The sequence below is a fragment of the Andrographis paniculata genome, unplaced genomic scaffold (genome assembly GCF_009805555.1).
Source record: "Andrographis paniculata isolate CXL003 unplaced genomic scaffold, ASM980555v1 Contig52END, whole genome shotgun sequence".
NCBI classification, from domain to species: domain Eukaryota; kingdom Viridiplantae; phylum Streptophyta; class Magnoliopsida; order Lamiales; family Acanthaceae; genus Andrographis; species Andrographis paniculata.
In genome coordinates, this window is record NW_026137587.1 from 1,473,107 (window position 1) to 1,490,543 (window position 17,437).

Below are 17,437 nucleotides of genomic sequence, written 5' to 3' on the forward strand. Positions count from 1 at the left end.
TAAATCGTAGTACATAACAAGTAATTATATCAATACACACATACATAATCTTTATTAGGTGTAATTTTGTGCGTGCACATCTTACCAATAATGAGCATGGATTTGAACTTAGACAGCCAAATGTCTAACTTGAATCATCATAAGTTGAATAGCATCAAGCATGAATGTAGTTAAACCTCAAATATGCCAACCTATAATTTTTTTTTGGAGTTTTGCTAACCATACGAGGGCGAAAACTTGCTTCATTGCTCAATATCATGCTAGGGGAGCATAGAAATGGAAAAGAACAGAGCAATTAATTGATTTTCAGTTTTTGACTAGAGTTGTTCCTAGCTCACATTCTACCTTTTCTTGAATCCCAAAGTAACACTTTTGATTGACTTTGAAATGAATAGCAAATTAGAATCTATCTACCAACACCAAAAACATAAATTCTACATACCAACATAAAAATATATAAACTAGAAATTGTTCAGTGTGAATATAAGAGCCAGCCTTGGTCATTGCCAAACATCATCAATAGCGAATAACATTGCTGATAAAACAAGAGAACGACAATTTCTAACTGAAGCTCTAAGCTACAATTTCATATTGGTGTGAGAAAGAGAGGTGTGACAGTGCGGTATTTATCCACGAAGGATGGTGGACATATGGTTAATGTATTTCATGCATGGAATTTGAGTGTGAGATGTACCCTAATACGTTGAGTGCTGGTTATGTATTTTTCTGCCACATTTGAATAAATTTAATTAGCTTTCATTAATTACAATGTTTGATGCCGGGAGATGATGCATGTGGTTAGTCTATTTCATCCATGAAATTTGAGTGCAACACGTACGTACCTTAATCTGTGTCGAGTGTTGGTCCTGCATGTTTCTGGCATATTTTAATATATTTAACTAAGTTTTGTAAATTACAATGCTTGTTGGCGTAGAATTTATCGCCGGAGGATGATGAACAAGTGATTAGTATATTTCATGCATGAAATTTGAACGCGACGCATCGAATGTTGGTTTTGTATATTTCTACAACATTTGAATATATTAAATTAGCTTTCATTAATTTCAATGCTCGATGCCATGTATTTATCAACATAGGATGATGGACATGTGTTCAATCTATTTCATGCATGGAATTTCAGTGCGCACATACCCTAGTATGCGCCGAGTATTGGTTCTGCATGATTTGAATAAATTGAATCACCACTCTTAATTTCAATGCTCCGTGGTATGACTTTCATTGACAGAGGATGATGGACATGTGGTTAATCTATTTCATGCATAAAATTTGAGTGCAACACATAATATGTGTCGAGTGCTAGTTCTACATATGTTTCCAATTTTGAATATATTTAATTTAATTTTGTTAATTAAAATGCTCTTGTGGTATTTATTGACAGGGGATGATGGACACATAGTTAATCTATATCATGCATAAAATTTGAGTGCGACACGTATTTTAATACGTGCCAAGTGTTGCTTTTTGAATGCTTCTACTACATTTGAATATAATTAATTCTCCATGATTCACCCATAATCCCTGTGGACGCGCTCTGAAGAGTCCGCAAAAATCACCAGCATTGTTCGATTGCAAGTTTTCGACAATCATATAAACACAAAGAACTAAGAAGTATTCAAGTAATTTTCAGAATATCTGTAGAAACAATTTAAACTTAAACTTGTATAGCTTCACCTAGCTGTTTGACAAAATAAATTTAATTTCTTCAAATTTTCTAATGTATCCATTATCGAGTTAATTATTTATTTTTTATATTATATTTTTATTCTAAATAATATTATATCAAACGCTCAGTAGCCTACAATCATTACAACCGGTAAACCAAGCTATTTTGGTGTTATTTCGAAACTTACTTCTTTTTTGTTTTTTTTTTTTTTTTTAGTATACAGAAGATACAATGTTTATTCTCATTAAACATCAGTAAAAACTTACATAAACTCTAAAAAAATATAAAGTTCTTTTAATTACAAAAGTACAATGCTCTACTCATTTAACATCATCTTAGAGCTCAAATCTTAATAGAAAAATTTTCTATAAGGCGAGCCGTGTTAAAGGGGGTGTGCCTGACATAACTATACTCTGCCATGAGGCATCGGTAAGTGGACGGAGCTACAAGGTTGAATTCCAGCAACGGCATACTTTTACATGGCACATTAAAAAGGTAGTTAGTCTCCACCACCACATTGTCGTAAAGGTTTGATAGCATCCATTTATGCTAGCAAAAACTTACACTTATTGCACGGATCTACACATTTGTTGTGCTTTTCATAATTGCCCATACCAATTGCTTCTGTGCTTGCAGTTATAAGCCGTTTCCATTTTGGATTTATAATATTTCTCGAAAGGAACTTCATCTTCAACAAAGGGCTCAAACATTGTTTGATTGTCCTATCAAACAAAACATGTTGGTCAAATGGAAAGCTCAACCAAAAACAAACAAAACGATTAGCAATTACCGGATGTTTGAGATCTATAATTTATCTTTCCATTGCATTTATATATTTTAACGGATATATTCTAACAACATTATAATACCAAATATGCTCAAAAATCCATAATGCTGTAAGATCAGTGTCAAGAACACCAAATATTAAATCTTCATACAATATGTTCACCTTAAGACCACCATGCTCGAATAATTCTCATGCTCGTCTTCGTCTTCTTCCAGTTGATCCGCCAATGCCCTGCCAGAAAAACAGAACAAATAAATTGAATGTCACTAACAACAGTGATGCGCAGATTAAATTAATCCATTGCTTAAAACAGCAGACAGAGGAACCTGAAAAGGCAATTCCCACAGGAGGTAACTTGGATTACCAATCTTCAATCCCAAAAGGTCGAGTTGGCTCCGCAATTCGCACACATCGCTTTGCTTCCCTCCGCGCAGGGAGAATCCAACGAAGCATATGAGTGTGCGTGTGAGTGTGTGGAATGTTGCCGTCGCAGTCAGTGTTATTCTGCGTATATGGAACAACAAAATCACACGATAGTTTCTAGAGGAATTAAGCTTCAAGGAAGCAATATCCTCAACGGTCATCGTGTCTCCACAACCACCGTATCGTAATGGTTCGATAGCATCCATGATGCATGAAATCTACTCTGATAAGGTTATAAAGAAAATGCTATTGATTTTACAAAGAGACCAAATGACTTACTAGAGCTAAACATAAAGAACATTTATAATAACTTGCTTGTGAAATTAATTACTCTCGAATACAAATTTTTCCTGTGTGTGATCAAGAAAGGCAGAATGAGGGTCTATTTATTGAGAGCCAACACAGGACACGCGGTGGATCTGTTTCATGCAAGAAACCATAGCACGACGCATGACGCAACTACGTGTTGAGTATTGGTTATTCTACTTCTTGCAAGAAACCAGAGAACAACGCGTGCCCCAACTATGTGTCGAGCGCTGCTTTGGCATGAATTTGTTTAACTTAAAGCATAAACAACAGGTCTTCCTTTTTAATCTAGTATGGTTCCAAAAAAGTGCTGATTATGCATGTTTCTGCTATATTTGTATATATTTAGTTAATTTTTATATTATTTATGGAGAATCATACTATTCAAAAACAAAAAAATGAATAAACTCATAAATGTAAAAAACTTATATAATTTTTTTTTTTTTTTAAATGCTGAAATTTTGGGACATTCTAAATTCAAAGTAATAAGCTAATATAATATCTTTGGGATGGAGTAAGTAATACATATTGTAAGAAAAAACTCATTATTTAATGATTTGTGTTTAATGTGTCTAATTTGATAGTAATGTATATAAAAAAGACATTCATTTTTATAAGAATTACCAGAGTCGAATAACAAAAAAAAAAGTCGAAATGAAATGCAAAGGGACCAAATCTCAACCTTTTAAAAATAAAAACTAAATATATTTTGCATATAAAGACAAAAATGTTATGATAATTAATATCGCTCCATACTACTTCTCAATATAGAGCACGAGAAAATGAATGTACCAACAACAAAAAAAAAAAAAAAAAAAAGACATATTTTATGCCTTATGTATATCTTTTTAACAAAAAAAGAATCATATTTTGGTCTAATAGTTCTTTTTTCTTGTGCTTGTTTAGCTCTCAGCGCAACTTTTAAAAAGCATTTTGCGTGTAAAAGTAAATATATTTTGCGTGTAAACAAAAATGCTTAGATAATATCGCCACACACTATTTATCAACACAAGGCACATGAAAAACAAAGATACTTTTGTGTATAAAAGTAAATATATTTTTGTGGATAAAAACAAAATTACTTAAATTATATCGCTACACGCTATTTATCAACACAAGGAACGATAAAAAGATAGTGTATCAACTACAGAAAAAGACCTAATCTATGACCAAAATATATTTTTCAACTTGAAAAGACTTATATTGTTTTCAAACTCTATGTCTCTACCCTTGTTTTTTTTTTTTTTTTTTTTTTTTTTTTTTTTTTTTCTTGTTTTGCTTTAAGCATGACTTCTTTAATATGTTTGGCGTATAAAAATATTTTGCGTTTAAAAGTAAATGTATTTTGCATGTAAAAAAAAAATATTTAGATACTATCAGCACACACTATTTATCAACCTACGGCACGATAAAATAGTATATCAACTACATAAAAATAAAAATAAAAAATACCTATTGTACGCGTAATATAAATTTTTAACCTAAAAGGAGATTTTATTCCCACTTTATCCTTTCTTTTTGCTTTTGTTTTTAGTATGATTTAATGTTCACCTTTTATTTTTAGATGAATGTATTTTTATGTTAGATATAAAAAATTAAGTCGGTAATGTAAAAAATGTTATTTTATGTGAAATTGTTGACCTTATGAGTGGATAAAGTGTATTTATTATACATATTGTGTTGATATGTGTATATATTATATTTTTATAATATTTATGGAGATCAATCTTGCCACCAAAAAATACAAAATGAACAAACCCATAAAATTGAGAAACTATATGTAATTTTTTTTTAATAAAATGCAGAAATATTGAGAAGTTCTAAATTAAAAATAATAAGCTAATATCAAAATCTTTGGGATGGAGTAATTAATACATATTGTAAGAAAAAACTCATTATTGAATGATTTATGTTTAAATTGATTGTAATGTATATTTAAAAGACATTCATTTTGAAGGATTATGAGAGTCGAATAACAAAAAAAAATGAAATGAAATGCAAAGGGACAAAATATCAACCTTTAAAATATATATATATATATATTTTGCATGAAAAGACACAACTATTTTGATAATTAATATGGCCACATACTGTTTCTCAATATAGAGCACAAGAAAATGAGTGTACCGACAAAAAAAAAAAAAATATTTTGTGCCTAATGTATATCTTTTTAACCAAAAAAGAACCGTATTTTAGTCTAATATATTTTTTAATCTTTTGCTTGTTTTGCTCTCAGCATGACTTTTTAAATGCATTTTATGTGTAAATGAAAATGCTTAGATAATATCGCCAGACATTATTTATCAAGCAAGGCACGAGAAAATAAATATACCAACTACAAAAAGGACTATTTTATGCATTATCTACTTACATTTTTTTTAACCTAAAAAGACTTGTGTTTTAACTCTGTACTTTTTTCTTTTTATTTTCACTTTTAGCACCACTTTTAAAATATATTTTACATGTAATTGTATTTAGAAAGATACATGCAATTTTTTTTTTAAATATTGAAATTTCTATACATTCCAAATTAAAAATAATAAAGGAATCAAAGTATTTTGTATATATGGAGGGAGCAATACATATTATAAGGGGAAAAAGACACTCATTATTTAATGATCTCTCTATGATTTGATGGTTATATATATTAAAAGATACTTCTTTTTTTCTTTCCATACCTATAAAATAAAAATTCGATCTACCAATACCAAAAAATAAATTCTACGTACTAACATTGAAAATACAAACTAAAAGTTGTTCAATGCATCAATATTGAATATATGGTAGACGCCAATTCTTCTTGGGAACAACAAAGTAGTAGGTGATCAAAAATCAAGTTTATTTGTCAATCCCTCTTAAACTTGATTATTTATTATTTTTTATTTATTTTTTAATACAAGAAATATTTAATTATTCGGGCCTAATTTATTTTTTCCCCGAGTTCTGTAAATATAAGGACTGACCCTAGCTATTGCCAAACATCATCAATAGCAAAGAAAATTGCTGCTGAAACAAGAGAATGACATAATTTCTAAATGAAACTCTAAGTTACAATTTCATTTTGGTGTGCGAAAGAAAGGTGTGTTGGCATGGTATTTATCGACAAAGGATGGCGGAAACGTCGTAATCTATTTCATACATGGAATTTGAGTGTGAGTGTACCCTAATACGTATTGAGTGCTAGTTATGTATGTTTATGTCACATTTGGATATATTTAACTAGCTTTCATTAATTACAATGTTTGATGCCTGGGGATGAGTGATATGTGGTTAATATATTTCATCCATGAAATTTAAGTACAACATGTACCTTAATACGTGTCAAGTACTGGTTCTGCATGTTTCTGACGTATTTGAATATATTTAAGATTTCGTAAGTTTTAATACTTGTCGGCGTGGAATTTATTGCCGGAGGATGATGGACACTTGTTTAGTACATGACATGTATCTTTTCTACAACATTGGAATATATTTAATTAGCTTTCGTTAATTTCAATGCTCGATGTCATGTATTATTTATCAAGAGAGGGTGATGGAAATGTGTTCAATCTAGTTCATGCATGAAATTTCAGTGCGACAGATACCCTAGTACGTGTCAAGTGTTGGTTATGCATGATTCAAATATATATATATATATAATACCATTCATTAAGTTCATTATTAGTTTACAAAGAGATCAAATGACTTACTAGAATGATAAATAAAGAACATTCATATTAACTTGCTTGTGAAATTAATTACTCTCGAATAATTTCTTTTTTTTTTTTTGTTTTTCTTGTGTGAGCAAGAAAGGCAAGATGGGGTCTATTTATTGAAAGCCAACACTGGACATGTGGTCAATCTGTTTTATGCAATTAACCAGAGCACGACGCGTGACCCGACTACGTGTTGAGTATTGGTTACTCTGTTTCATGCATAAAATCAGAGGACGACACGTACCCCAATTGAGTGTCCAGGGCTGCTTCCACTATTTTGGTGAACACATGGTTGATCCGCTTCATGCACAAAATTAGTGTGTTATGCGTATTGAGATACATGTCCGACGCTATTTTGGTAGACACATGGATGATCCGTTTCATGTACGAAATTAGTGTGTAATGTATATTGAGATATGTGTCAAATATTATTTTGGTGAATACATGGTGGATCTAATTAATGCACAAAATTAGTGTGTGATGCGTATTGACATATGTGTCAAATATTATTTTGGTGAATACATGGTGGATCTAATTCATGCACAAAATTAGTGTGTGATGCGTATTGAGATGCGTGCCAAATATTATTTTGGTTAACACGTGGTGGATCCGCTTCATACACAAAATTAGTGTGTGCGTGTATTGATATACGTGTTAGCCACTATTTTTGTGAACATGTGGTGGATCTGCTTCAAGCACGAAATAAGTGAGTGATGCGTATTGAGATGCATGTCAGACATTATTTTGGTGAACACGTGGTGCATCCCTTCATGCAAGAAATTAGTGTGTGATGCGTATTCAAATACGTGCTAGACACTATTTTGGTGAACATGTGGTGGATACACTTCATGCATTAAATTAGTGTGTGATGCATATTGAGATGCATGTTGGATATTATTTTGATGAACACTTGTTGGATCCCCTTCATGCACAAAATCAGTGTGTGATGCATATTATTAAGATCATGTTGGATACTATTTTTGTGAACACGTGGTGTATCCACGTCATGCACGAAATAAGTGTGTGATGCATATTGAGATGCATGTCAAATATTATTTTGATGAACATGTGGTTGATCTGCTTCATCCACAAAATAAGTGTGTGATGCGTATTAAGATGCGTGTCATTTGGTGAACACATGGTGGATCTACTTCATGCAAAAAATTAGTGTGATGCGTATTGAGATACATGTCAGCGAGCACGTGGTGGACTTGCTTCATACACGGAATTAGTGTGTGATGTGTATTGAGATACGTGACAAACACTATTTTAGTGAACAAATTATTGATCCGCTTCATGCACGAAATTAGTATATGACACGTATTGAGATATGTGTCAGACACTAGTTTGGTGGAAACTTGGCTGATCCGCTTCAGGTATAAAATTAGTGTGGGATGTGTATTGAGACGTGTCAGACACTATGTTGGTGGACATGTGGTTAATCCGCTTCATGCACAAAATTAGTGTGTGATGTCTGTCAGATATTATTTTGGTGAACACGTGGTGAATCCACTTCATGCACAAAATTAGTGTTACGCGTATTGAGATGTGTGTTAGACATTATTTTTGTGAACACATGGTGGATCAGTTTCATACCCGAAATTAGTATGTGATGCGTTTGAGATACGTGTCAACCGCTATTTTGTTGAACACGTGGTGGTTCCGCTTCATGCACGAAATTAGTGTGCGTTGTGTATTGAGATACATGCCAACCACTGTTTGGTGAACATGTGGTGGATCCGCTTCATAAACGAATTTAGTGTGTAACTTGTATTGAGATACGTGTCAGACACTAATTTAGTGAACAAATGGTTGATTCGCTTCATGCACGAAATTAGTATGTGACGCATATTGAGATATGTGCCGGACACTATTTCGATGTTATCTTTTTTATTTTTAGTATTATTATTATTAGTAGTAAGAGTTTTCAAATTTAATTCCTCATTTAATATACAAATAATTTTTCAATAGAATCATCAAATTTAATATAGTGAATAAATTAGTATCTATACATAAAATATATAGCTTTTCAAAAATAAATAAATAAACCAAAAATACATAGATAATATCGTCAATTACCATTTATCAACATAGGGCCCAAAAAAATGACCTACCAACTACAAAATACCTATTTTATGCTTAGAATATACATTTTTTTTTACTAAAAGGGTCTCATATTGGATATAAATATATTTGAAGATATTTTAGGGTTATAAATTAGTTTAAAACTAAATAGAAAAATAGATATTTGATTTAATTTGTATTGAATATAATTTTTTTAACTGGAAAATATGGATTTTTTGGTTTTTGTTATGATTTATTTGAATTTTTATTAAACAGTATTTTGAAAATAAAAATATTGTATAATTTTTTTGAAAATTATACGGAACAAATACTAATAATTTTCCTTTGAAACAAAATACAAACAAACCCTATGTGTGTGTTTACTTGTGCAATTTTGATATTTAACAAAATACAAACAAACCCTTTTAGAATAATCTATCATTGTTTTATTTTGTCAATATAGAATTTTCATATTGAAGCTAGTGAATAAATTAATATCTGTGCAACAACGGTAACAAAAGAGTGAGTTTCTTTTACTTTTTTTTTTCTTTTTATTTTAGGTTTAAATTTTGATTTAAATGATATTTTTATGTAATTTTTTGTAAGAGGTAGTAGTGTATTTTTATTAAAAATAAATAAATAAATTAAGAGTTAAATGTAAAAAAAAAAAAAAGGAATATAAATACTTCGATAATATTGCCACGCAATATATATATATATATATCAACATTGGGCACAAGAATATGAGTGTACTGACTACAAAAAAAAGACCTATTCTATGCCTTATATATATCTTTTTTAGCATGACTTGGGTATACGTTGAGGATATTATATATTCGCACGGTGCCGGGGGACAAAAATAACGATTTTCGCAAATGCGTAAAATATATTTTATCAATAAAATAAATAGAAAAGAAAAGTAATAATTGAGTATACATTGAGGGTATTTTTTGCAATTTTTCATAAAATAGTATATAACTACAAAAAAAATCACCTATATTACACCTAATTATAATATATATTTTTATCCTAAAAGGAGATTTTATTCCAACTTTGTCCTTTTCTTTTTCTTTTGTTTATAGCATGGTTTTCTGTTCACTTTGTGTTTTTAGATGAATGTATTGTTAATGTTAGATATAAGAAATTTATTCGATAATATAAAAAATATTATTTTGTATTAAGTTGTTCCTTATGAGTGAATAAAATGTATATATTATAGTAGTACATATTATCTTAGTATATGTATATATTATATTTTTATAATATTTATACGGAATCATGCCACTCAAGAATACAATATCAACTAACCCATAAAATGGAAAAACTATAAGTAATTTTTTTAAAAAAATAAATGCTGAAATTTTGAGATATTCTAAATTAAAAATAATAAGCTAATATAAAAATCTTTAGTATGGAGTAAGGAATACATATTATAAGAAAAAAAAATCCTTATTTAATGATTTATTATTAATTTGACAGTATTGTATAAAGACATTCATTCTTAATTTGATAGTAATAATTTTCTTTTTAATTAAAATAGGTTAGTTGATATAATATAAATATATATTGGGATGATATTTTAAATGTCAAAATTCGTTTTTAAGTATAACATAAAAATAAAAAATAAGAGTTTGATTTCATATTTTAATTTAAATATTTTTTATGTGTTATACATAGCTATTAATATGATATTTTGTGTATAAAAATTATTTTTAGTAGTATAATATAAAAAAAAATAAAAACTAAGAATTAAATTTGATATTTTTGAAGAAAAAATTCAGTGAATAAACTTAATAATGTGTTTTTTGGGATTTGGATTTGAGTATTGATGGTAATTTTTTTCAATTTGAATCATTATTAGATGTTACATGAAAATGTATCAATGTGATATTTTGATATAAAAATAATTTTTAATACAATATAAAAAAATAAAGTCTGATTTGATATTTTTAAGAGAAATTATGTGAATAAACTCTAACGACATGTTTGATTGGATGTTTAAAGTTTGAATATATATATTTTTTAATTTGAATAATTATTTGATACTCCCCCGTTCCTTAAACAATCTATCCATTTTTCCATTTTGGTCCGTCTCATAACAAAGTATCCATTTCATTTTTTTTGTAATTGTACTGTCACCTAACATTACAAATACCCTTCCAATTTACAATATATTACGCAAATGTCATTACCTTTATATCATACAATACTATAGGGTAAATTTATTTGTACTTTATCCCAATATAATACTAATATTTCTAAAATTCCATGTAAAAAATAAATGGATATATAGATATGAGACGGAGGGAGTATTATATAAATATTAATTGATCTGATAATTTTAATGTAAACTTATTTATTAATATAATATAAAAAATGGAACTTTTATTTGTGATATTTTTAAAAGAAAAAAAATCGTTGAATAGTAAAAATTTTGGGTAAATCTAATAAAACACATTTTTTTTAATTTATATTTGGAATAAATATTTTGTTATAAGTAATTTAAATTATTTTTCTAAAAAAGATAGTATTATTAATACAAATATTATTTATACCAAAATTATTTAATATCTATTTCACTCAAAATATTAAATAAATTAATATAGTTTACTCTATTACAACTCTTATATCAACTAAATTAAATATAATTAAGTTTCTAATACGTATATTCTTAATAATTGTGCCCAAAAGAAAGTAGCATAATCGTATGGGACGGAGGGAGTAAAAAACAAACTGAAATGGAATGCAAAATGACTAAATCTAAACCTTTTAAAAATAAAAGTAAAATATATAGCTTTGTTACCATGATTTGACCCAATTAGATCATATCCGTAAAGAAAATAGCAAATATTGATATAAGATATTTTATATAAGATATACTCCCTCCGTCCTATATTTATTTATCAATTTATTTTTTGCACGGAGTTTAGAAATATTAGTATTATATTGGAATGCAGTAGAAATAAAAGTAAAAAGACTAAAGTAACTTTATTATTATTATTATTATTGTATGATATAAAAGTAATGAAATTTGTATAATACATTATAAATTGGAATGATATTTGTAATGTTAGGTAGAGAGTATAATTACTAAAAAAAAAAAAAAAGAAATGAATACTTTGTTATGAGACAAACCAAAATGAAAAAAATGGATAGATGATTAAGGTAGAGTATTTGAAAAGCATGTTATATAATTAGATGTAGTAAAATATATTATAAATTCAACAAAATATATTATGATTTCAGCATAATAGTAATTTAATCTCATAAGCAAATGTCTATATATATAAAAAAAAGGCAAATATTAATATAATATATAACACATTAATAGCACAACATATTATCTTCCTTGTGAAGATTTGATAATTATTTAAAATTAATATAACTTGACAATATGTTATCCGGGTATGATGATTTGCTTATTATATCATGTTAGTTTGTCCATTTAGTCTAATCAGCACCCTAATATATTTTTCATGTAAAGACAAAAATGCATGATAATTAATATCGCCACATACTATTTCTTAATACGGGGCACGAGAAAATTGAGTGTACCAACTACAAAAAAGAAACAAAAATAAGGCCCTGTTTTTTGCCTAATGTATATCTTTTTAACCTATAAAGAATCATATTTTATTCTAATTCTGTCTTTTTTGGTTTGCTTGATTTGCTCTCTGCGCGACTTTTTAAATGCATTTTGTTTGTAAAAGTAAATATATTTTTTCTTTAAACAAAACTGCTTTGATAATATCGCCACACACTATTTATCAATACAAGGCACGAGAAACTAAATGTACCAACTACAAAAAAGGCATATTTTATGCATAACATATATCTTTTTAACCTAAAAAAACTCGTATTTTATTCTAACTATGTACTTTTTGTTTTTTTTTTTTTTTTGTTTGCTTTTACCACGGCTTTTTAAATATCTTTTACATGTAATTGTATTTAGAAAGATACATATAATTTTTTTAAAAAGTTGTTGAAATTTCTAGACATTCGAAATTAAAAATAATAAACTAATCAAAATATTTGAGATTGAGGGAGCAATACATAATATAAGAAAAAATAAAATAAAATCCTCATTATTTAATGATTTCCATTAATTTGATGGTACTATAAATTTAAAAGAATCTATTTTTCTTTCGATACCTATAAATATCATAAACGATCTTGTGAAGTCATTGCAAAAAAAAAAATCATAATCAAACGCCAGAGCTTGCTTTGATATTGGAATACATATGGTTGTAATGTCAAGTTTGAAGTCAAGTATTTAATTCAACCGATGACTTTCTACTATTAATAATACCAAACAATTCAATGGAAAATGAAGGTGTATGTACTTTTAGATTTTTCTTATTTTATTCTTCAATGTTTGTTGCTCCTGTAAAAACACATTGTTTCCATAACATCGATTATTTGTGTCGATGCCAGGTAATATTATCTCACTCATACATTTCAATTACACATCAAGAAATATGATCATTTAATGTTAAATCTATGGATAAGTAATCATTCAAGGAAGCACTTAAATATTATTCGAAACCATAAATTAACATAAACAAAATCACTTGGCGATTGCAATTGCCATTCATATTACAGTCGCATCCAAAATTCACAATTATATTCAAAATATCACTATCAACATACATATTTTCAATTCAAAATTTTCCAAAAATACATCAATCTTGAACCACCAAAACAATCCTAGTGGAGGGAGTTTGGGCAATTTTCGAGATACATTCGAGTAGAAAGTCTGGTTCAGGTTTATACTGATGGAGTAACATCTTTAAGCCTCATGCCTCCATTTTAAGCCCTTCCGACTATTCCACGTCGTAATAGTTCGATAGCATCCAACTGCAACGTGATTATAGCGTCGATTGTGAGTAACAGTGCAAATGAAAACAACAAACTGTAAAAAAAAAAATGCATTCAAGTTTTTTCAATTTTGTTATATTCTATTTCGAGAGTTTATGCAAAATTATGGGCAGGGGAAAGAGAAATAAATTAACAATACACTCACAGGTCCAATCCATGGTTCTTGCTCAACTTCATGTAACTCCATATTCACCTCAAAATAGGATTCACTACGTCGAATCCACACTCTCTCGCCCGCCAATGTTCTGCAAACAGGAAGATCTAATGGCTTAGCATCCAAAAAGTTCAAGCAAATAAATAGTTTTTTCAATGGCAATAATAACTAGAAGGAAGCATAGGAAAAAAGGAAAGCTGTAAATAACTTAGATGCCGAACCTGAAAAGGCTGTTGCCGAACATCATCAATCACCGAGAAAGTTGCTCATGAAAAAGAGAACATAAATCTTCTCGCTGCTCCCGAATACAATTTCTTTTCTTTTTCTGTGTGTGAGCAAGAAGGGCAGGATAAGGTCAATTTATTGAGAGCCAACATCGGACACGTGGCCGAACTGTTTCATGCACGAACCAGAGCCCGACACGTACCCCACTACGTGTCGAGCATTGGTCGATCTTTTTCATGTATAAAGCTAGAGCACGAGCGTGAATTTGATTAACTTTAAATTATCAACCAGTCTTCCTGCAAATGCACTTAGTCCGGCACGAAGATAAAAAATTAATATTTTATTGAAAAAATGATACTAAAAAACTAGTTTAGTTTATTTTTCGAAATTAAAGTAGAAATTAAAGAAAATGAATATATATAATCTAATAAAATAATAACATTTGTTGTAAATGTAGAATGTAATAATTAAATGTTGATTTGTTAACTTTGCCAAAAGGAGTAGTAATTCCTAAAATCAAATTGGCATTGTGTCACACCAGTGGCGGTTACGGTGCTGAAACAGCACGCAATATTATTCCAACGCATGAACTAATATCATTTATATTAATATAATACAAATACAACTCATGAACTAGATATAGTCTCATACATCACATGTAAAAGTTGATTTTAGCATATTTTAAGTATCAACAAAGAGCACATGCTTATATTTCACTCGGGCATGTGTTGTACTTTCTCCATCCCGGTGTAAGACATACAATTATTTTTAGCACAAAATTTAAAAAATAATATTATTTTAATTATAACGGGTAGTTAAAAGTATAGTAAAATTTATTTTGCCCATGTAAAATTAATTATATAATGATAAAGTAGAAGTATTTGTAAACAAAATAAGTCCATAGTTAAAAAAATATCTAATACTTATAAATGAAGATCAGTATGAATGGCTACATGGTATGCCTATTCTGCCCTTCACTTTTCCCCCAAACAACGTTTCTACCCACCTTTCTCACAAGAAGCCCTAAGCCGAACGCCCGAAGAAGACAAAGTGTATTTCCCTTATCCGACGCCGCATTCATCTCCGCTTTCGTTGTTGCTCGTGCATCTCGGTAGTTGTAGGCAAGCACACCTGTTATGAGAAAACAAGAAAGAAAGCAAATAAAGAACACAAAGGTTTTACATGGTTCGGTGACGGTGTGTCAACCTACTTCCACGGGCAGGAACCGGAGAGATTTTATTATATTGATTCAGAGAGTTGCAATCATTGTCAAACGGCTAGGAACCATAGCTATATATTTATAAGCACCCTAAAACATCCTAAACCCTAAGCCCATTTGTTATTAATTAGGATGGACCCAAAAGGAACCCGGCAAATTGAAACAATTTTTTCGCTTTGGTTCTGGGTCGGATAGACCGTTAAATCTAAGTCACGTTTCAACAATCTCCACCTTGACTTGGAGTTTCTCCAACCGCCAAAGGTTACTCAGTATTTCTCTTAGTCGTCTCTTTCCTGCCAAAGGCTCCGAGGGGACTTTACCTCCTGCGAATATTCACCAAGTTCAAGCAGTGCTAGAACTTCTTCATTGGTAGCGCCTTTGTCAAGATATCAGTTGGATTGTATTCTCTGGCTATTTTCTGAATAGAAAACTTGTCTTTCTCCAGAACATTACGGATAAAATTCAACCTTACATCAATATGCTTGGTTCTCTCGTGATACACCAGATTTTTAGCCAAACTCAAAGCACACTGACTATCACAGAAAATAACACCGGTTTCTCTACTTTCAGACCCAAACTCTGCACCAGACCATGTAATCAGATACCCTCCTTAATACGTTCAGTCATTGACATGTATTCCGTCTCAGTCATCAAAAGTGCAACCATAGGTTGTAAAGTAGACTTCCAACTGATTACACATCCAAATGGAGTGTGAAGATAAAGTAAGTCAGTGATCTTCATTTCATCAAGTCACCCCCGTAATCAGAGTGTGCATAGCCAACCAGACCATCACCATGGCCTTTATCATCATATACCAAACAAACATCAGACACTCCATTCAGATATCGCAAGATCCACTTTAGAGCTCCCTAGTGAGCTTTATCTGGATTAGCCATAAACCTGCTTATCACACAAACCGTATAAGCGAGATCCGGTCTCGTACATACCATCACATGCATAAGACTTCTAACTACACTTGAATATTGAACCGTCTTCATGTAGCTAACCTCTTCATATGTAGCTGGTATAGTGCTTCGATAAAGTTTAAAGTGTGCCACCAAATGGGTACTTACCGGTTTGGATTGATCAACATAGAATGCCTGCAAAACTTTCTCAATATAATTTTCTTGAGAAACCCAGAGCTGCCCTGCTTCTCTATCACGCGAGATTTCCATACCCAATATTTTCTTTGTCGTACCCAGATCCTTGATCTCAAACTCACCTTTTACTAAAGCATTCAAGTCATTAATTACAACCATATATTTAGCTACAATTAATATATTATCCACATACAAAAACAGATACACAAAGGAATCACTAGAAACTTTCTTCGAGTAAATACAATTATCAAACTGATTACGAGTATAACCATAATACACCATGAAAGAATCAAATCTCTTGTACCATTGCCTTGGAGACTGCTTCAAGTCATATAGAGATTTTTTTAACAAGCATACCTGGTCCTTTTTAGAATTGTCCAACTCCTCCGGTTGAAACATGTAAATCCGTTCTTCTAAATTACCATGAAGGAATGTTGTTTTTACATCAAACTGCTCCAACTCCAGATCAAAAGCACCCACCATTGCCAAAAGAACCAGATGGTTTTATGTTTCACCACAGGAGAAAAGAGATAGTCAATTCTTCCTTCTATCAGAACCCTTTTGCCACCAATCTCGCCTTGAACCTAGCAGGTTCAACACCAGGAATTCCCTCCTATCTTTTAAGACCCACTTGCATCGCACTGGCTTCACCATTTTGGTAGTGCAACGAGATCCCAAGTCTTGTTTTTTTCAAGAAATTGCATCTCTTCATTCATTGCTATTTTTTTATCCAATTTTCTACATCTTTACTCGTCACAACTTCTTTAAATGTCTTTGGCTCATCAGAGCCAAGATAATCATCAACCGCCAATGCATAAGCCACAAAATCCATGTCACATGTATTCACACATCCTGCAAACCTAGCTGGTTTCTGAATATTTTTCTTTCCCTTTTTAACTGCT

General features: G+C 30.3%; 2 long non-coding RNA genes across 3 annotated transcripts; both read right to left on the minus strand.

Annotated features, from left to right (window-relative positions):
* Window positions 1-1,939: 1,939 nt before the first annotated feature.
* LOC127254721 (uncharacterized) lies at window positions 1,940-3,209 on the minus strand. Of its 2 annotated transcripts, XR_007839479.1 has the most exons (4): window positions 2,798-3,209; window positions 2,634-2,702; window positions 2,249-2,406; window positions 1,940-2,156 (listed from the first exon to the last, which is right to left on the minus strand). It is a non-coding gene; the product is annotated as an uncharacterized LOC127254721 (long non-coding RNA). The 2 variants fall into 2 exon arrangements; XR_007839478.1 differs by having other exon boundaries at window positions 1,940-2,406.
* Window positions 3,210-13,492: 10,283 nt separating this feature from the next.
* LOC127254722 (uncharacterized) lies at window positions 13,493-14,323 on the minus strand. Its single transcript, XR_007839480.1, has 3 exons — window positions 14,213-14,323; window positions 13,983-14,082; window positions 13,493-13,816 (listed from the first exon to the last, which is right to left on the minus strand). It is a non-coding gene; the product is annotated as an uncharacterized LOC127254722 (long non-coding RNA).
* Window positions 14,324-17,437: the final 3,114 nt, after the last annotated feature.